We start from the raw sequence: 16,940 nt of genomic DNA, 5'->3' as shown, positions 1-16,940 counted from the left end.
CCTTTCACTTATATTCCCCAAACATACAGTGTTTGTCCTTCTCCGACTGACTTACTTCACTCAGCATAATACCCTCCAGTTCCATCCACGTTGAAGCAAATGGTGGGTATTTGTCATTTCTAATGGCTGAGTAATATTCCATTATATACATAAACCACATCTTCTTTATCCATTCACCTTTCGATGGACACCGAGGCTCCTTCCACATTTGGCTATTGTGGCCATTGCTGCTAGAAACATCGGGGAGGAGGCGTCCCGGCGTTTCATTGATCTGAATCTTTGGGGTAAATCCCCAACAGTGCAATTGCCGGGTTCTAGGGCAGGTCTATTTTTAACTCTTTGAGGAACTTCCACACAGTTTTCCAGAGTGGCTGCACCAGTTCCCATTTGTCTGCATCCTCTCCAACATTTGTGGTTTCCTGCCTTGTTAATGTTCCCCATTCTCACTGGTGTGAGGCGGTATCTCATTGTGGTTTTGATTTGTATTTCCCTGATGGCAAGTTATGCAGAGCATTTTCTCATGTGCCTGTTGGCCATGTCTATGTCTTCCTCTGTGAGATTTCTCTTCATGTCTTTTGCCCATTTCATGATTGGATTGTTTGTTTCTTTGGTGTTGAGTTTAAGAAGTTCTTTATAGATCTTGGAAACTAGCCCTTTATCTGATATGTCATTTGCAAATATCTTCTCCCATTCTGTAGGTTGTCTTTGAGTTTTGTTGACTGTATCCTTTGCTGTGCAAAAGCTTCTTATCTTGATGAAGTCCCAATAGTTCATTTTTGCTTTTGTTTCTTTTGCCTTCGTGGATGTATCTTGCAAGAAGTTACTGTGGCTGAGTTCAAAAAGGGTGTTGCCTGTGTTTTCCTCTAGGATTTTGAAGGAATCTTGTCTCACATTTAGATCTTTCATCCATTTTGAGTTTATCTTTGTGTATGGTGAAAGAGAGTGGTCTGGTTTCATTCTTCTGCATGTGGATGTCCAATTTTCCCAGCACCATTTATTGAAGAGACTGTCTTGTTTCCAATGGATAGTCTTTCCTCCTTTATCGAATTAGTTGACCATAAAGTTCAGGGTCCACTTCTGGATTCTCTATTCTGTTCCATTGATCTATGTGTCTGTTTTTGTGCCAGTACCACACTGTCTTGATGACCACAGCTTTGTAGTACAACCTGAAATCTGGCATTGTGATGCCCCCAGATATGGTTTTCTTTTTTAAAATTCCCCTGGCTATTCGGGGTCTTTTCTGATTCCACACAAATCTTAAAATAGTTTGTTCTAACTCTCTGAAGAAAGTCCATGGTATTTTGATAGGGATTGCATTAAACGTGTAAATTGCCCTGGGTAACATTGACATTTTCACAACATTAATTCTTCCAGTCCATGAGCATGGAATATTTTTCCATCTCTTTGTGTCTTCCTCAATTTCTTTCGGAAGTGTTCTGTAGTTTTTAGGATATAGATCCTTTACCTCTTTGGTTAGGTTTATTCCTAGGTAATCTTATGCTTTTGGGTGCAATTGTAAATGGGATTGACTCCTTAATTTCTCTTTCTTTAGTCTCCTTGTTAGTATATAGAAATGCCACTGATTTCTGGGCATTGATTTTGTATCCTGCCATGCTGCCAAATTGCTGTATGAGTTCTAGCAATCTTGGGGTGGAGACATTTGGATTTTCTATGTAGAGTATCATGTCATCGGCGAAGAGGGAGAGTTTGACTTCCTCTTTGCCAATTTGAACGCCTTTAATGTCTTTTTGTTGTCTGATTGCTGAGGCTAGGACTTCCAGTACTATGTTGAACAGCAGTGGTGAAAGTGGACATCCCTGTCTTGTTCCTGATCTTAGGGGAAAGACTCCCAGTGCTTCCCCATTGAGAATGATATTTGCTGTGGGCTTTTCGTAGATGGCTTTTACGATGTCGAGGAATGTTCCCTCTATCCCTACACTCTGAAGAGTTTTGATCAGAAATGGATGCTGTATTTTGTCAAATGCTTTCTCTGCATCCAATGAGAGGATCATATGGTTCTTGGTTTTTCTCTTGCTGATATGATGAATCACATTGATTGTTTTACGAGTGTTGAACCAGCCTTGTGTCCCGGGGATAAATCCTACTTGGTCATGGTGAATAATTTTCTTAATGTACTGTTGGATCCGATTGGCTAGTATCTTGTTGAGAATTTTGGCATCCATGTTCATCAGGGATATGGGTCTGTAATTCTCCTTTTTGGTGGGGTCTTTGTCTGGTTTTGGAATTAAGGTGATGCTGGCCTCATGGAACAAATTTGGAAGTATTCCATCTCTTTCTATCTTTCCAAACAGCTTTAGGAGAATAGGTATGGTTTCTTCTTTAAACGTTTGATAGAATTCCCCTGGGAAGCCATCTGGCCCTGGACTTTTGTGTCTTGGGAGGTTTTTGATGACTGCTTCAATTTCCTCCCTGGTTATTGGCCTGTTCAGGTTTTCTATTTCTTCCTGTTCCAGTTTTGGTAGTTTGTGGCTTTCCAGGAATGCGTCCATTTCTTCCAGATTGCCTAATTTATTGGCATATAGCTGTTCATAATATGTTTTTAAAATCGTTTGGATTTCCTTGGTGTTGGTAGTGATCTCTCCTTTCTCATTCATGATTTTATTAATTTGAGTCTTCTCTCTCTTCTTTTTAATAAGGCTGGCTAATGGTTTATCTATCTTATTAATTCTTTCAAAGAACCAACTCCTGGTTCTGTTGATCTGTTCCACAGTTCTTCTGGTCTCAATTTCATTGAGTTCTACTCAAATCTTAATTAACTGTCTTCTTCTGCTGGGTGTAGGATCTATTTGCTGTTTTTTCTCTAGCTCCTTTATGTGTAAGGTTAGCTTTTGTATTTGAGTTCTTTCCAGTTTTTGAATGGATGCTTGTATTGCGATGTATTTCCCCCTTAGGACTGTTTTTGCTGCATCCCAAAGATTTTGAACAGTTGTATCTTCATTCTCATTAGTTTCCATGAATCTTTTTAATTCTTCCTTAATTTCCTGGTTGACCCTTTCATCTTTTGGCAGGATGGTCCTTAACCTCCACGTGTTTGAGGTCCTTCCAAACTTCTTGTTGTGATTTAGTTCTAATTTCAAGGCATTATGGTCTGAGGATATGCAGGGGATGATCCCAATCTTTTGGTATCGGTTCAGACCCGATTTTTGACCCAGTATGTGGTCTATTCTGGAGAAAGTTTCATGTGCACTTGAGAAGAATGTGTATTCAGTTGAGTTTGGATGTAAAGTTCTGTAGATATCTGTGAAATCCATCTGGTCCAGTGTATCATTTAAAGCTCTCGTTTCTTTGGAGATGTTGTGCTTACAAGACCTATCGAGTATAGAAAGAGTTACATTGAAGTCACCAAGTATAAGTGTATTATTATCTAAATATTTCTTCACTTTGGTTATTAATTGATTTAAATATTTGGGAGCTCCCACATTCGGGGCATATATATTGAGGATTGTTAAGTCCTCTTGTTGGATAGATCTTTTAAGTATGAGATAGTGTCCCTCTTCATCTCTCACTACAGTCTTCAGAGTAAATTTTAGTTTATCTGATATGAGGATGGCTACCCCTGCTTTCTTTTGAGGACCCTTTGGATGGTAAATGGTTCTCCAACCTTTTATTTTCAGGCTGTAGGTGTCCTTCTGTCTAAAATGAGTCTCTTGGAGACAGCAAATAGATGGGTCCTGCTTTTTATCCAGTTGAAACCCTGCGCCTTTTGATGGGGTCATTAAGCCCGTTCACGTTCAGAGTTACTATTGAAAGATATGAGTTTAGTGTCATCATGATATCTATTCAGTCCTTGTTTTTGTGGATTGTTCCACTGAACTTCTTCTTAAAGGGGAATTTTAAGAGTCCCCCTTAAAATTTCTTGTAGAGCTGGTTTGGAGGTCACATATTCTTTCAGTTGCTGCCTGTCTTGAAAGGTCTTTATCTCTCCTTCCATTTTGAATGAGAGCCTTGCTGGATAAAGTATTCTTGGTTGCATGTTCTTCTCATTTAGGACCCTGAATATATCCTGCCAGCCCTTTCTGGCCTGCCAGGTCTCTGTGGAGAGGTCTGCTGTTACCCTAATACTCCTCCCCATAAAAGTCAGGGATTTAAGGACCTTCTCTTTATCTTTGGAATTTGCAAGCTTAACTATTAGATGTCGAGGTGTTGAATGGTTTTTATTGATTTAGGGGGGATCTCTCTATTTCCTGGATCTGAATGCCTGTTTCCCTTCCCAGATTAGGAAAGTTTTCAGATATGATTTGTTCAAATACATATTCTGGCCCTCTGTCCCTTTTGGCACCTTTGGGAACCCCAATTAAACGTAGGTTCTTCTTCCTCAGGCTGTCGTTTATTTCCCTTAATCTATCCTCATGATCTTTTAATTGTTTGTCTCTTTTTTCCTCAGTTTCCCTCTTTGCCATCAACTTGTCTTCTATGTCACTCACTCGTTCTTCCACCTCGTTAACCCTCGTCATTAGGACTTCTAGTTTGGATTGCATCTCATTCAATTGATTTTTAATTTCTGCCTGTTTGGATCTAAATTCTGCAGTCATGAAGTCTCTTGAGTCCTTTATGCTTTTTTCTAGAGCCACCAGTAGCTGTATAATAGTGCTTCTGAATTGGCTTTCTGACATTGAATTGTAATCCAGATTTTGTAACTCTGTGGGAGAGAGGACTGTTTCTGATTCTTTCTTTTGAGGTGAGGTTTTCCTTCTAGTCATTTTGCTCACTGCAGAGTGGCCAAAAGCAAGTTGTATTGGGAAAAGGAGAAAAAGAGAGGAGAGAAAGAAAGAAAAAAGAAAGAAAGAAAGAAAGAAAGAAAGAAAGAAAGAAAGAAAGAAAGAAAGAAAAGAGAGAAAAAAGAAAAAAGGAAGAAAAAAAGAAAAAAAGAGAAGAAAAAGAGGAAGAAAAAGAAAGGAAAAAAAAGGGTGGGGGAAGCAAACAGAAATCAAAAAGCCAAAACAACAACAACAACAAAAACCCACGGGGGAGTATCTTCTGATTCTGTGTACTTTAAGTCCCTTGGCTTCCCCTGGAACTTGTCCGTCTAGCTGGTCTTCTGGGGGAGGGGCCTGTTGTGCCGATTTTCAGGTGTTAGCACTTTGGGGAGCTGCTCTGCCCCCTGCCTGGTGCAGGGCTCAGTGGGGGTTGTTTACCCCGTGAGGCCCCAGGAGGAACAACCACGGTGGCGGGGGCAGCTCTGGAGCCCTGGATTCAGCCCCCGCAGGAATTCCGGAGCTCTCAGTCCGCAGGGCCTGGAGGCTCCGGGCGGGGCCGCTGATCTGCTCAGCTCGGGGCAGGAGCGTCCTTGCTGTCCTGGGCCCTCCCGGCCTCTGCCTGTCCTGGCGGGAGGCCGGATCCTGGGCTGTGTCCCGGCGCCCTGCGCTCAGGGGCCTGCACTGTTGGATTCGCGCTCCCGCCCCGCAGCCCCCTCCGCGGAGCCTCTTCCTCCGCCCGAGCCCCTCCGAGCTGCTCCCGCCCCGTAGCCCCCTCCGCGGAGCCGCCGCCCGAGCCCCTCCGAGCTGCTCCGGGTCCCGCCGTGCGAGCTGCAGCCCTTAGGGAGCTCGGCGCATCTCCCGGGCGCAGGTGTCTGTTAGTGTGCCAGGGAGCCCGAGGGCATCCCCGCCCTCCTGGGGTCCTGCTCCACCTCCCTGGGAGCCCCTTTCCGACCGGGAAGATTGGTGCAGCTCCTGCTTCTCCAGGTCGGGGCTCTCCTGTCCTGGGGACACTCGCCCCGGCCTCAGCCCGGCTCCTCGCGGGGCCCTCCCCCTTGGATGCCTTTTGTTTCTTTATTTCTTTTCCCCCGTCTTCCTACCTTGATAGAAGCGTGAGCACTTCTCACTGTAGCGTTCCAGCTGGTCTCTCTTTAAATCTCAGGCCGAATTCGTAGATTTTCAGGATGATTTGAAGGTTACCTAGGTAATTTGGTGGGGACAGGTGATTTGGGGACCCTATTCTTCAGCCATCTTGCCCCTCCTCTTCTATTCCTTGGTTTCAATCATGGTTCAATATTGGCAAATCAATCAATGTGATACATCACATCAATAAGAGGAAGGATAAGAACCATATGATTATTTCAGTAGATGCATAAAAGCATTTGACAAAGTACAACATTCATTCATGATAACAACCATCAACAAAGTCAGCTTAGGGAACATCTATGAAAAATCCACAGCTTAGCATCATCCTTAATGGGAAAAAAAAAAAAAAAAAAAAAAAAAGCTTTTCCCTTAAGGTCAGGAACAAGGCAAGAATGTCCACTCTCACCACTTTGATTCAATGTAGTCCTGGAAGTCCCAAGCACAACAATTGGACAACACAAAGAAAAGCATCCAAATCCATAAGAAAGAAGTAAAACTTTCACTATTGGCATAGGACATGATACTATATATTTAAAATCCAAAAGACTTCACCAAAACACTATGAGAACGGATTAGCAGATTCAATAAAGTCAGGATGCAAAATCAATGTACACAAATCTGTTGCATTTTTATACACCAATAATGAGGCAGCAGATAGAGAAGAAAATCCTACTTAAAATTGGACTAAAAATAATGATACTTAGGAATAAAACTAACCAAAGAGGTGAAAAACTTCTGTTTTGAAAACTATAAAACACTGATGAAAGAAATATGACATAAAGAAATGGTAAAGATATTCCATATTCATGTATTTGAAGAATAAATCATTAAAATGCCTATACTAAAGGGAGGTGGGCAGGGGGTTGGGGTGACTGGGTGATGGGCACTGAGGGGGGCACTTGATAGGATGAGCACTGGGTGATATGCTATACATTGGCAAATTGAACTCCAGTAAAAAAATGCAATGCCTGTACTACTCAAATCAATCTACACATTCAATGCAGTCTATGAAAATATTAGCAGCAGTTTTCACAGAACAAATAATCCTAAAATTTGTATGGAACTAAAAAAGACTCCGAATAACCAGAACAAAACAGAAAAAGAAGGCCAGATTCATCATAGTTCTGGACTTCAAGTTGTATTACAGAGCTGTGGGTATCAAACAGTATGGTACTGGCACAAAAATAGATCAGTAGAAAAGTTTAGAAAATCCAGAAATAAACCCACAATTACATGGTCAATTGATCTTCAACAAAGCAGACAACAATAGCCAATTGGAAAAAGTCTCTTCAACACATGGTGCTGGGAATATGGGACAGCTACATGAAAAAATGAAACAAGACCATTTTCTTGCAGCATACACAAAAATAAATTCAAATGGATTAGAGATCTAAATGTGAGACCTAAACCCATAAAAATCCTAGAAGAGAGCATAGGCAGGAGCTTTTCTAACATTGGCCTTAGCAAATTTTTTTTCTGGATAGGTCCTCTGAAGCAAGGGAAACAAAAGCAAAAATAAATGATTGGGACTATATCAAATAAAAAGCTTCTACACAGCAAAGAAAACAATCAGGAAAACTAAAAGGCAGCCTATGGAATGGAAGAAGATATTTTTCAAAGGACATATCCAATTAAAGGTTAGTATTCAAAATATATAAACAACTTAAAAACTCAACAGCCAAAAGTGAATAATCCAATTAAAAAACAGGTAGAAGACCTGAACAGTCATATCTTCAGAGAAGATATACAGATGGCCAACAGACACATGAAAAGATGTTTTTTTCTCATTTACCATCACAGAAATGCAAATCAAAACAATGAGCTATCGGGATCCCTGGGTGGCGCAGCGGTTTGGCGCCTGCCTTTGGCCCAGGGCGCGATCCTGGAGACCCGGGATCGAATCCCACATCGGGCTCCCGGTGCATGGAGCCTGCTTCTCCCTCTGCCTATGTCTCTGCCTCTCTCTCTCTCACTGTGTGACTATCATAAATAAATAAATAAAATTAAAAAAAAACAAAAAACAAAACAATGAGCTATCACCTCACACTGGTCATAATGCAAAAATCAACAGCACAATAAACAACAGGTGATGGCGAGGATGTGGAGAAAAAGGAACACTGGTGCACTGTTGGTGAGAAAACAAACTGGTGCAGCCACTGTGGAAAACAATACGGATGTTCCTCAAAAAGTTAAAAATAGAACTATCTTATGATCCACCAACCACATTCCTGGGTATTTACCCAAAGAATACAAAAACAACAATTCACAGGATATATGCACCTGTATGTTTATAGCCATTATTTATAATAGCCAAGATATGGAAGCAGCCCAAATGTTCATCAATTAATGAATAGATATATATAAATATATAAATATATATAAATAAATATTATTCCATCAAAGAATGAAATGTTGCCATTTGCAATGACATGGATAGAACTAGAGTATATAATGCTAAGTGAAATAAGTCAGAGAAAGACAAATATATGATTTTACTGATAGGTAGAAATAAAAAGCAAATGAGCATGGAGCTAGAGTGTATTGTGCTAAGTGAAATAAGTCAGAAAAACACAAATACTATATGATTTCGCTCATATGTGGAATTGAGGAAACAGATGAACAGATGGGAAGGGGAAAGAGAGAGGGAAGCAAACCATAAAAGATCTTAATGATAGAGAAGAAACAGAGTTGATGGAGGGAGATGGGTGGTGATGGATGATGATATTAAGGAGAACATTTGTTGAAATGAGCACTGGGTGTTATATGTAAGTGGTGAATCACTAAATTCCATTCCTGAAACCAATATTTTACTACATTTTTTTTTTTACTACATGTTAACTAACTAGAAGTTAAATAAATGTTTGGAGAAATAAACCAAATGAGCAAAGGGGAAAAAAGAGTGAGATGAGACAAAACAAGAAACAGACTCTTAACTATATAGAACAAACTGACATTTACCAGAATGGAGATGGATTGGGGGATGGGTTAAGTAGGTGATGGGAATTAAGGAGCGCACTTGTGATGAGCACCAGGTGTTATATGGAAGTGTTGAATCACTATATTGTACACCTGAAATTAATGTAACACTGTATATTAGCTAATAGGAAGTTAACAACTGTTTTAAAAAGTGACTATTGGAGTTACATGCTTAAGCTCTTCTATTTATTTGTTTATAGATTTTATTTCTTTATTTGAGAGAGAGACAGTGAGAGCAAGCAAGAGCAGGGAAAGGTCAAAGGCAGAGGGAGAAGCAGACTTCCGGCTGAGCACAAGCCCAATGTGGAGCTCAATCCCAGAACCCTGAGATCATGACCTGAGCCAAAGGCATTTGCTTAACTGAGCCACCCAGGTGCAACAAAGCCTTCTATTAAATAGCTCTGTTCTATATATCTTATATGACAGGAACCAACTTGAGTGGCATCTTGTATGGTTGTACATTAGAAGAAATGTATTGTGGGGCACCTGGGTGGCTCATTTGGTTGAACCTCTGACTTGATTTTGGCTCAGGTCATGATCCCCAGTCCTGGGATCGAATGCTATCCATTGGGCTTCACACTCACACAGAGTTGGTTTGTCTGCTTTTACCTTTCTTTTCCTATGCTCCTCACCCCACTCATGCTCTCTCTCTAAAGTAAGTAAAATCTTTAAAAAAAAAAAAAAGATGTCCTGTAATTGCCCGTGTTTGCTATTAAATGAGACTTACCAGTTTGTTATTTATTCCTAATTTAGCATGACAATTTGCCTAACTTACGGGATCACTTTAAACATAAAATATTGATGAGAGAATATTTTGGGGAAAAACTAGACCACATCAACAAAGTATTTTCCATCTAGATTACATTGTTTATAAAAAATAAGTATAAAAATCCATATCTAGTAATTACTATGATTCTGGAATTTCAAAATATGTGAAAGTAAAGCAGGCTAAAAAATCTGAAGTGACACCTCGCTAAAGAAGATATACAGATGGCAAGTAAGCGTATAGAAAGTTGCATGAAATCATAGGTTATTAAAGAATTGTAAATTAAAACAATAAGTTACCACTACACACCTTTTAGAATGGCTAAAATTCAACCTACTGACAACACCAGATCTAGGCAAGATGTTGAGCAAGAGTAACTCCCAGTCATACTGATGGGAATATAAAATGATATAGCCACTTCAGAAATCACCATACAAGTTTCTTACAAAGCTGAACATAGTATTACAACTCAATTTACCCATCAGGCTTCTATGCATCTGCCCAAATGACTTGAAAATTATGTCCCCACAAAATCTTGAAGATGGGTATCTATAAGAGCTTTATTCATAATTGCCAAAACCTGTAAGCAAACAACCAAGATGTCCTTCAATAAGTTAACAGATCAACAACCTAGCATATCCAGATAATGTAATAGTATTCAGGAATGAAAAGAAATGAGCTATCAAGCCACAAAAGATAGGGAGAAAACTTAAATGTATATTGATAAATGAAAGAAGTCTGAAAAGGCTATATGCCACATGATTTCAACTATATAATATTTGGAAAAGGTAAACCTACAGAGATAGTAAAAAGATCAGTAGTTTCCAGGGGTTGGAACACTGGGGAATTTTAGGGCAGTAAAACCATTCTATATGATAATGTAATTGTGGATACAGGATATTAAACATTTGTCAAATCCATATAAATGTAAAATGCCAAGAATAAACCCTAATAGAAACTGTGGACTTTAGTTCATAATAATATATTAATATTAGTTTGTTAATTTTAACAAATGTACCATGCCAGTGAAAAATGTCAGTAATAGGGAGACACTTGGTAGGCAGGAGATGGGGTGGGCTGAAATGTAAGGGGTATTTCTCTGCAACTTCTGCTCAACTGTGTAAATTTAATGCTGTTCTAAGAAATAAAGTCTTTAAAAACACAACCATCTTCTTTTTACTGAGAAACAGAAAGTATATTTTTGTATATATAATATGATCTACAAGAAATGTCAGCAAACATTTTCTTTGGGTTTTAGGCTTTTGGGTGCTTTTAGTGTGTTTGCATTTATATTAGTTTATTTTCTGATATTTTATGTTATAAATATTAATTTTATGATTAAAACTTAAAGAATGGGGAAGTTACACATAACTAAAATAATTCCAGCTATCTTTATGCATACCCACATATCAAGTATTCTAAATCAAAAGGGAATTCTTTGCTTATCCCTAAAAAAATAATCATTTCACAATAATATATCCATCAGTTACCGTGGCCATGAGAAATATAAACATTAGAGTTCACAAAGACAAGCTCACAGTGTGCACAAAGAATAAGACCTATTAACTCACATTAACACATTATCATAGCATGCTCTTGGGGGCATGAGTGAAAAGCTGGCAAGGACTGGTGAGATAGAATTATTTCATTCTGGGCAGTGACAGAATAGAGTCTTTTAGCATGTGCTTTTGTGGGAGAGCGACTAAAAACTCTGTTGATGCAGGACCTACAAAGGCCACAGAAGAGAAGTAGGTACTCTGTAGGAATGATGAGAAATTTAACATAGAACCATCAAAGTTTTAAGCAAAGAGCACTGTAATCCTGTCTATATCTATCTATATCTGATATAGATAGATATAGATAGATAGATAGATAGATAGATAGATAGATAGATAGATGATAGTTGGATAGATCGATATAAATTAAACAAGGACGTCATCAGACTGAGGTGGTTCTAATGCCTTGGTAGCCCTCTAAGCAAACCAGAATCAATGCATTCATATCCAAGAAAATGGACTAAGAACTACCAATCACGGTTAACTAGCCTTTCTCAAATAAGGCAACTGCTTAAACTATGCCTAAGCAAATAATTTCCTTTCTTTGCTCCCCCATCTTCTTTATGAAAACCTCTCCCCTGGCTCCTATTGGTGGATCACGAATAAACTCTTAAAAAATGTTAATATGCTTCAGTTTATCTTTTAATTGTGTGTGTGTGTGTGTGTGTGTGTGTGTAGGAAAGACTGGTGGTTGGAAGCCAAGAATGTAATTTCAAAATACTACAGGTAAGCATTATTGAGAGCCTATATTAGATTAGGAGACACTCACCACATCATAATTTCTGAGAATTATGCTGAATTCTGTTCTGATGAGATAGCATTTGGGTACAATAAAATACAAATGCAAAATGGTTAATAAAACCTCAGAGTATTTCTCATGATTTTCTGAAATGTAAAACTAAGGACACACAGCTTACACTAAGGGCAGAAAAAAAAAGAAAGAAGGAAGGAAAGGAACAAAGGAGAGAGGGGGCTAGAAGAGTAAGAACAAGTCAGAAAGATGGATGGAAGGAAGAGTAAACTGATTAATAGCAACATGATAGAGAGGAAAACAGGTAGGATTAAAATGTAATCATACAAAGTAACAATGTTTCCCCAATAATGTAGGATGTCAGGTGTTGGTATTTGAATATCAAAGCACTGTTTAAATATCCAGGCCAATTAAAACTCTGGGCAAGTGGTAGGTGCTGTCTATCTTTGTATCTACCTCTCTCTTCCTCTTCCTCTCTCCAAAAGCACATCAACTCCAGTCCTAGCCACATTGGAGCAAGTGCTGATCACTGACCCAAAAATCCTTCACTTCTCTCTCACTTCCTTCTCAACTCTCACCCCCTCACCCACAATGGTGTTCCATACACACACAAACAGGGAAAAGAAAGGCAGGTTTGGAAGCAATGAAGGTGTAGTAGAGGTAAAAGGAAGCCTTTAGTAAATCAGCAGATTTGGACAGGGGGATGGAGACACACTGTTAATAAAATATATATCTCCAGATGAAGTTTAGCATTGCATGCATAATGAACAGGAAAATATACTCAGCCTTTAAGTACTCTCTGAAGTGTTTTGAAGAGCTTGGGCAAACTTATGTTTTATGCAAATCAAAGCTGTCTATTTAATATGCATCATCATCTTAATTTTCACAAATAGTAAAGCACAAGTCAGACTGAAGAAAGCACATGGTCTCTGGGGGAAAAGAGGGAGGAATATTAATAATATCTTTCTAGTTTAATTATTTTAGGTACAAATGACTTAATAAAGTTCTTGATATTCTGTGTGTTTGAAAAGGGGTGGCTACAAGTATAGTGCATATAAAAGTAAAAATCAAGTTGAAGGAACTCATTAGCTTGCTTATTTTTCTAAATAGAATTCAGCTACATTTATTAGTGAGTAAACATGAAATTTTCTTTTTTTTTTTTTTTTGGTAACTGCTTCTTTCTAAAGATTTCCCAAAGGCCTTTATGTGGGAACTCAGAAATTCCTTTTAAAAATCTTAAAAAGTTTTAAAATATATTTAACAAAATATATAGCAAGGAAAAGTACATATATATCTGGTGATAAATATGCTAAAAGCAATAGATTATTTAACATAAAATCTGTATAGTTTCCCATTAGTTTAATGAATTTATTTCACTAATTCATGTATACATGTATTCATTCGTCCATATATTCATTATCCCTCCACTCACATTTAATTTCCTCTTATTCCCAGATTCTACAGAGATGTATCTAAATTCCAGAAACCAAAATGATTACATTATTGCAACAGATATAACATAGCATCTTCCTGAAATGTATTGTTTTTCTAAGTGATAAATATTTTATCAACAAAGCTTATAGCAAATTCACCCACTTCTTTCAATTTTTACTACCACTACGCTAGACTGAAGTGCAAACAGCTCTCTTCCATGACAGCCTAATTTTTCTTTTCCTTAATCTTTTTTAGGCTTCTCCCTCCATGTCCATCTAGTCACTAAAGTCTTATACCAATTCACTGAAAAGCAGCAAAGAGTAGGAAACACAAGATTTCAATCTGGTCATGTCACTCCCCCACATGTAACTTATTCATTGCCTTATTGTCCTTTTTTTTTTTTTTTGCATTTGCAAAACCTATAACACAGTCTTTTGGAGTTAAATGCTCATGATCGAGACCCTAGAAACTTTATATAGGTAGCAACTTTTATCTGCATAGGTATCCTCACATGAGCAGAACCAAGTATCCTCTTAAATTTTAGATACTTAGTCCTTATGTTTTGATTGAATGAATGGAATATGTAAGATTAATATTATCTTCAATTAAAGGTTCTAAAAACATGCCAATAGAAAGTTAGTGGCAGAGTGGGGATTCACAACCCATGATTCAAATACCCATGGTATTTCAAAGGATGGTATGAGAAAGGAAGACATAATGGGTATAATAAGATGGCAGCACCATTTACAGTAGGTGTGGAAGTCTAGGAGAAAAAAAGTGGGTGGAAACAATATTAAAAGCTCACTTTTATATAGTTTTAAGATATTTAAGTGAAGCTGTCAAGTAGCTCCGTGAATAAGCAAATGAAGCTAATAAGAGAGATCAAATATAGGTATGTGATATATATATCTTCATATTAATGCTACTTGATGTCATCAAAATATAGAAGGAAGTTCACCTAAGAAAATAAGAGATAAAAAAATGCAATGGACTTAAACCCCAAATGAAATAATTGCACCATATAGAGGTCAGAGAGAATTGGAGGCTTATAATCAAGATTAAACACAAGGGTCCAGAGAAGTAAGAAGAAAACCTAGTTGGATGAAGTGATAGGAAGAACATTTAGAGACATTAACAGTCAATTATGTCAGATGTTGATGAATGCCATTCAGGTAAAACAAAAATGTCTCTTGTGGGTCTGATAGAATGAAGCTATCAATGATTTTGACATGAAAAGTTTCATCAGATTAGAACTGGAGGGGATGTTTTGTTTATGTCTTTGCTTACGTGAAGGATATTACAGTTTGCTATTTGCAATGTGAGCAAAGAAAGGAAATTGTTGATGCTAGGGAGTTAAAGTAATCAAAGAATGAAACCTTTTGGTTATGAAGATTAAATGTAAGCACATTGGTTAGAATATACCCCGTGCTCAATAAATGGTGGCTATTAATCTTTTATCATAAAGAGTAAATATTATTGGAGTAAGTTTGAATGTGTGTTGTTTGTGATAAAATGAAGCATGCCTTTTGTTATGCTTTTGCTTACCTCAATCTTAATAAAATAAATATGACTTGATTCTCAGGTCACACCAACTGAAAAATAAGATTATAGCCATAAAATAGCAGTTGACTGACACTCTTGCATCTCCTCTAGCCCAAGTCTAATCTACTACTTGTTTCTCCTAAATTGTTGTAATAATCACAAAGGGATGAGTCATGAGAAGTCCAAGGATTAACTAATTGTCTTGGATACCAGATGGTGTCTGTTTTCCTTCTTTGCTCCTTCAGAGATGCCTCTGTTATCACTATACCCAAAAGGGGGAGCTGTGGGATCATAGTTGCTACCTACCAAGAGCACCACTCCTACTTCTAGGGGTGATCAAGAGTGTTAATCCCCGCTTGAAATGCCTAACATTGAAAACAATGAGGCATCACAGTTGGTAGACTGACCATTGCCAACTACCACTGTAATTGCTGCATCTGTCATTGCTAATCCTGCCACCATATTTGCCAATGCCTTTTCCAATAACCTCAGTAATATTCCCAGCGTGCCTTGCTCTTAGTGTCCCAGGTGTGTTGAGGAGTAGCATTCACTTAGCTTTTATTTGTCCTTTCATTATCACCTTCTCCCTCTAGCAATCAATTGTGAGTTCAGTGAGGCTGGAGCTATGAGTAATGTGTCACTTTCACCATTACTGGCTTTACCAAATGCTCACTTTCCTTTTCTTAACTTTACTCCTTCTTTTAGGGAGATTGGGGGAATGCAGTGGTGGGTAGTGGTGATAGTGGGGTTTCTTAGCTTGCTATATAAATTAGTTTGTTTCCAGACTAAGCCATTCATATCAGGACTTTTCTAGCATTGACACTAAATAGGTCTCTGATATTTTGCAAAACCATTTGGTGCCAACACTAGACTTGTTTTTTTGTTTTGTTTTTTGTATATTCTGTATTATACCTGAGAGAAAAAAAAATGCAAGTGAATGGTTAATATCTAATTTGAGGGGGAAGGGAAAGAATCAGGGATGCTTTCCTTGTACAAATTTAAAACATCTGTAAATTAATTTAAAAAGTTACCTAGAGTGTAAGTCTAATTCTAAAATAACCCATGGAATCCTCATAAGCTTTCCTCAAACCTAAGGTCAAAAAAGCAATTTAAAAGTCAGATGCATGCTGGCCCACATTTCTAATTTACAAAATTTTAAAAGTGTTTCCTTTTTTTAGTACTTCTTTGAAATCATGCCAGAGTGTTAGCACAGGTTTAGTAATCATAATAATCAAGTGCTTATTTCCCAAAGATATTGTTTTGGATGTCAATTGGCAAAGATCCCATATGATGGTAATGATGATAATGGGCCTGCACCTGGTACATATTAGAAGCTTAATATTTTAAGAATTGGCATATGAGTGACTGATAATCACATTTTCATGAAGTACTACAAAATATATTATCATATATTACCTGATTTGATTCATAAAACAATCATGTAAGAAAAATAGGTACTAACAATCTCACTTCAATGATGAGGCCTAGAGTAATTAAGAGATTTGCCTAAAGACCCACAGCTAATAAAACAATTGTAAGTAAGGACTTTTGGCCCAGCCTCTGCTTTTTCTTTAATTCTTTTCTAAAGTGGCTTCTCTTTATTATTGAAATAAATATATGTTTTATGATAACTTGGTAGAAACTTTGCCATTGTGCTTTGGTGACTATCTCTGTCACTTCTGACTTAAAGATCTCATTTGATTACCCAGATTCTTCTCAAAGTATAATTCTTCAGAAACTAGTTAAAGTGAATCTGGATTTCTTTACAGGAGTGGTAAATTGTTCATTTACATGTTTTGATTGACAAGCATCAACTCTGCTACTTTGACAAGTACCAGTATTGACAAGCCAATTCTTAAACTATTGTTTAATGTCAACGGGTTTTTTCAATAGGTTAGTTTTTATTGCACTAAAAAAGAAAAAAGGAATAATTCAGTGTTTGTGAGGTTATCAAGAAACAGTGTACAAATCTATTTTTTCATCCACAGATACAGGTAGCTCTGTGATGGATAACACACTGGTCTTCTATTGTTTCATCCATAGAAAACCAAAGA

The 16,940-nt window shown here is 37.8% G+C and overlaps 1 long non-coding RNA gene and 1 pseudogene across 1 annotated transcript in view; one reads left to right on the top strand and one right to left on the bottom strand.

The window, feature by feature from the left end:
• The window catches only part of LOC140641564 (uncharacterized), a 518,379-nt gene that overhangs the window by 220,351 nt on the left and 281,088 nt on the right, over positions 1-16,940 (bottom strand). The window lies entirely within an intron of this gene.
• LOC140641563 (importin subunit alpha-1 pseudogene) overlaps positions 1-16,940 on the top strand; it is a 291,311-nt pseudogene that overhangs the window by 102,139 nt on the left and 172,232 nt on the right.

The sequence above is a fragment of the Canis lupus genome, chromosome 10 (genome assembly GCF_048164855.1).
Source record: "Canis lupus baileyi chromosome 10, mCanLup2.hap1, whole genome shotgun sequence".
NCBI classification, from domain to species: domain Eukaryota; kingdom Metazoa; phylum Chordata; class Mammalia; order Carnivora; family Canidae; genus Canis; species Canis lupus.
This window is presented reverse-complemented; position numbering and strand designations above follow the sequence as displayed.